We start from the raw sequence: 4,991 nt of genomic DNA on the forward strand, positions 1-4,991 counted from the left end.
GTCCCCCAGGCTCTGCTTGGTCCCCCTGGTTGCTCTTGGTCCCCCAGGCTGTGCTTGGTCCCCCAGGCTGTGCTTTGTCCCCCTGGTTGCTCTTGGTCCCCCAGGATGTTCTTGGTCCCCCAGGCTGTGCTTGGTCCCCCTGGTTGCTCTTGGTCCCCCAGGCTGTGCTTGGTCCCCCAGGCTGTGCTTGGTCCCCCTGGTTGCTCTTGGCCCCCCAGGATGTGCTTGGTCCCCCAGGCTGTGCTTGCTCCCCCAGGCTGTGCTTGGTACCCCAGGCTGTGCTTGGTCCCCCAGGCTGTGCTTGGCCCCCCTGGCTCTGCTTGGTCACCCTGGTTGCTCTTGGTCCCCCAGGCTGTGCTTGGTCCCCCTGGTTGCTCTTGGTCCCCCAGGATGTGCTTGGTCCCCCAGGCTGTGCTTGGTCCCCCTGGTTGCTATTGGTCCCCCAGGCTGTGCATGGTCCCCCTGGTTGCTCTTGGTCCCCCAGGCTTTGCTTGGTCCCCCAGGCTGTGCTTGGTCCCCCAGGCTGCGCGTGGTCCCCCAGGCTGCGCTTGGTCCCCCAGGTTGTGCTTGGTACCCCTGGTTGCTTTTGGTCCCCCAGGCTGTGCTTGGTCCCCCAGGCTGTGCTTGGTCCCCCCGGCTGTGCTTGGTCCCCCTGGTTGCTCTTGGTCCCCCAGGCTGTGCTTGGTCCCCCAGGCTGTGCTTGGTCCCTCAGGCTGTGCTTGGTCCCCCTGGTTGCTCTTGGTCCCCCAGGCTGTGCTTGGTCCCCCGGGCTGTGCTTGGTCCCCCTGGTTGCTCTTGGTCCCCCAGGCTGTGCTTGGTCCCTCAGACTGTGCTTGGTCCCCCAGGCTGTGCTTGGTCCCCCAGGCTGTGCTTGGTCCCCCCTGGTTGCTCTTGGTCCCCCAGGCTGTGTTTGGTCCCAATGGTTGCTCTTGGTCCCCCAGGCTGTGCTTGGTCCCCCTGGTTGCTCTTGGTCCCCCAGGCTTTGCTTGGTCCCCCAGGCTGCGCTTGGTCCCCCAGGCTGTGCTTGGTCTCCCTTATTGCTCTTGGTCCCCCATGCTGTGCTTGGTCCCCCAGGCTGTGCTTGGTCCCCCAGGCTGTGCTTGGTCCCCCTGGTTGCTCTTGGTCCCCCAGACTGTGCTTGGTCCCCCAGGCTGTGCTTGGTCCCCCTGGTTGCTCTTGGTCCCCCAGGCTGTGCTTGGTCCCCCTGGTTGCTCTTGGTCCCCCAGGCTGTGCTTGGTCCCCGCTAGGCTTGGTCCCCCTGGTTGCTCTTGGTCCCCCTGGCTGTGCTTGGTACCCCTGGCTGTGCTTGGTCCCCCTGGCTGTGCTTGGTCCCTCTGGTTGCTCTTGGTCCCCCAGGCTGTGCTTGCTCCCCCAGGCTGTGCTTGGTCCCCCTGGTTGCTCTTGGTCCCCCAGGCTGTGCTTGGTCCCCCAGACTGTGCTTGGTCCCCCTGGTTGCTCTTGGTCCCCCAGGCTGTGCTTGGTACCCCTGGCTGTGCTTGTTCCCCCTGGTTGCTCTTGGTCCCCCAGGATGTGCTTGGTCCCCCAGGCTGTGCTTGGTCCCCCCAGGCTGTGCTTGGTCCACTTGGTTGCTCTTGGTCCCCCAGGCTGTGCTTGGTCCCCCAGGCTTTGCTTGGTCCCCCAGGCTGTGCTTGGTCCCCCTGGTTGCTCTTGGTCTCCCAGGATGTGCTTGGTCCCCAAGGCTGTGCTTGGTCCCCCAGGCTGTGCTTGGTCCCCCTGGTTGCTCTTGGTCCCCCAGGCTGTGCTTGGTCCCCCAGCCTGTGCTTGGCCCCCCCTGGTTGCTCTTGGTCCCCCAGGATGTACTTGGTACCCCTGGCTGTGCTTGGTCCCCCTGGTTGCTCTTGGTCCCCCAGGCTGTGCTTGGTCCTCCAGGCTGTGCTTGGTCCCCCTGGTTGCTCTTGGGCCCCCTGGCTGTGCTTGGTCCCCCTGGTTGCTCTTGGTCCCCCAGGCTGTGCTTGGTCCCCCTAGTTGCTCTTGGTCCCCCAGGCTGTGCTTGGTCCTCCAGGCTGTGCTTGGTCCCCCTGGTTGCTCTTGGTCCCCCAGGCTGTGCTTGGTCCCCATGGTTGCTCTTGGTCCTTCAGGCTGTGCTTGGTCCCCCAGGCTGTGCTTGGTCCCCCAGGCTGTGCTTGGTCCCCCTGGCTGTGCTTGGTCCCCCTGGTTGCTCTTGGTCCTTCAGGCTGTGCTTGGTCCCCCAGTCTGTGCTTGGTACCCCTGGCTGTGCTTGGTCCCCCTGGTTGCTCTTGGTCCCCCAGGATGTGCTTGGTCCCCCAGGCTGTGCTTGGTCCCCCAGGCTGTGCTTGGTCCCCCTGGTTGCTCTTGGTCCCCCAGGCTGTGCTTGGTCCCCCTGGTTGCTCTTGGTCCCCCAGGCTGTGCTTGGTCCCCCAGGCTGTGCTTGGTCCCTCGGGCTGTGCTTGGTCCCCCTGGTTACTCTTGGTCCCCCAGGCTGTGCTTGGTCCCCCGGGCTGTGCTTGGTCCCCCAGGCTGTGCTTGGTCCCCCTGGTTGCTCTTGGTCCCCCAGGCTGTGCGTAGTACCCTGGCTGTGCTTGGTCACCCTGGTTGCTCTTGGTCCCCCAGGCTGTTTTGTTCCCCAGGCTGTGCTTGGTCCCCCTGGTTGCTCTTGGTCCCCCAGGCTGTTCTTGGTCCCCCAGGCTGTGCTTGGTCCACCAGGCTGTGCTTGGTCCCCCTAGTTGCTCTTGGTCCCCCTGGCTGTGCGTGGTACCCTGGCTGTGCTTGGTCCCCCTGGTTGCTCTTGGTCCCCCAGGCTGTGCTTGGTCCCCCAGGCTGTGATTGGTCCCCCTGGTTGCTCTTGGTCCCCCAGGATGTGCTTGGTCCCCCAGGCTGTGCTTGGTCCCCCAGGCTGTGCTTGGTCCCCCTGGTTGCTCTTGGTCCCCCAGGCTGTGCTTGGTCCCCCAGGCTGTGCTTGGTCCCTCAGGCTGTGCTTGGTCCCCCTGGTTGCTCTTGGTCCCCCAGGCTGTGCTTGGTCCCCCGGGCTGTGCTTGGTCCCCCAGGCTGTGCTTGGTCCCCCTGGTTGCTCTTGGTCCCCCAGGCTGTGCTTGGTCCCTCAGACTGTGCTTGGTCCCCCAGGCTGTGCTTGGTCCCCCAGGCTGTGCTTGGTCCCCCCTGGTTGCTCTTGGTCCCCCAGGCTGTGTTTGGTCCCAATGGTTGCTCTTGGTCCCCCAGGCTGTGCTTGGTCCCCCTGGTTGCTCTTGGTCCCCCAGGCTGTGCTTGGTCCCTCAGGCTGCGCTTGGTCCCCCAGGCTGTGCTTGGTCCCCCTGGTTGCTCTTGGTCCCCCATGCTGTGCTTGGTCCCCCAGGCTGTGCTTGGTCCCCCAGGCTGTGCTTGGTCCCCCTGGTTGCTCTTGGCCCCCCAGACTGTGCTTGGTCCCCCAGGCTGTGCTTGGTCCCCCTGGTTGCTCTTGGTCCCCCAGGCTGTGCTTGGTCCCCCTGGTTGCTCTTGGTCCCCCAGGCTGTGCTTGGTCCCCGCTGTGCTTGGTCCCCCTGGTTGCTCTTGGTCCCCCTGGCTGTGCTTGGTACCCCTGGCTGTGCTTGGTCCCCCTGGCTGTGCTTGGTCCCTCTGGTTGCTCTTGGTCCCCCAGGCTGTGCTTGCTCCCCCAGGCTGTGCTTGGTCCCCCAGGCTGTGCTTGGTCCCCCTGGTTGCTCTTGGTCCCCCAGGCTGTGCTTGGTACCCCTGGCTGTGCTTGTTCCCCCTGGTTGCTCTTGGTCCCCCAGGATGTGCTTGGTCCCCCAGGCTGTGCTTGGTCCCCCCAGGCTGTGCTTGGTCCCCTTGGTTGCTCTTGGTCCCCCAGGCTGTGCTTGGTCCCCCAGGCTGTGCTTGGTCCCCCTGGTTGCTCTTGGTCTCCCAGGATGTGCTTGGTCCCCAAGGCTGTGCTTGGTCCCCGAGGCTGTGCTTGGTCCCCCTGGTTGCTCTTGGTCCCCCAGGCTGTGCTTGGTCCCCCAGGCTGTGCTTGGCCCCCCTGGTTGCTCTTGGTCCCCCAGGATGTACTTGGTACCCCTGGCTGTGCTTGGTCCCCCTGGTTGCTCTTGGTCCCCCAGGCTGTGCTTGGCCCTCCAGGCTGTGCTTGGTCCCCCTGGTTGCTCTTGGTCCCCCTGGCTGTGCTTGGTCCCCCTGGTTGCTCTTGGTCCCCCAGGCTGTGCTTGGTCCCCCTAGTTGCTCTTGGTCCCCCAGGCTGTGCTTGGTCCTCCAGGCTGTGCTTGGTCCCCCTGGTTGCTCTTGGTCCCCCAGGCTGTGCTTGGTCCCCATGGTTGCTCTTGGTCCTTCAGGCTGTGCTTGGTCCCCCAGGCTGTGCTTGGTCCCCCAGGCTGTGCTTGGTCCCCCTGGCTGTGCTTGGTCCCCCTGGTTGCTCTTGGTCCCCCAGTCTGTGCTTGGTACCCCTGGCTGTGCTTGGTCCCCCTGGTTGCTCTTGGTCCCCCAGGATGGGCTTGGTCCCCCAGGCTGTGCTTGGTCCCCCAGGCTGTGCTTGGTCCCCCTGGTTGCTCTTGGTCCCCCAGGCTGTGCTTGGTCCCCCTGGTTGCTCTTGGTCCCCCAGGCTGTGCTTGGTCCCCCAGGCTGTGCTTGGTCCCTCAGGCTGTGCTTGGTCCCCCTGGTTGCTCTTGGTCCCCCAGGCTGTGCTTGGTCCCCCGGGCTGTGCTTGGTCCCCCAGGCTGTGCTTGGTCCCCCTGGTTGCTCTTGGTCCCCCAGGCTGTGCGTAGTACCCTGGCTGTGCTTGGTCACCCTGGTTGCTCTTGGTCCCCCAGGCTGTTTTGTTCCCCAGGCTGTGCTTGGTCCCCCTGGTTGCTCTTGGTCCCCCAGGCTGTTCTTGGTCCCCCAGGCTGTGCTTGGTCCACCAGGCTGTGCTTGGTCCCCCTGGTTGCTCTTGGTCCCCCAGGCTGTGCTTGGTCCCCCAGGCTGTGCTTGGTCCCCCAGGCTGTGCTTGTTCCCCCTGGTTGCTCTTGGTCCCCCAGGCTGTGCTTGGT

Source organism: Lissotriton vulgaris, unplaced genomic scaffold (assembly GCF_964263255.1).
Source record: "Lissotriton vulgaris unplaced genomic scaffold, aLisVul1.2 SCAFFOLD_465, whole genome shotgun sequence".
NCBI classification, from domain to species: domain Eukaryota; kingdom Metazoa; phylum Chordata; class Amphibia; order Caudata; family Salamandridae; genus Lissotriton; species Lissotriton vulgaris.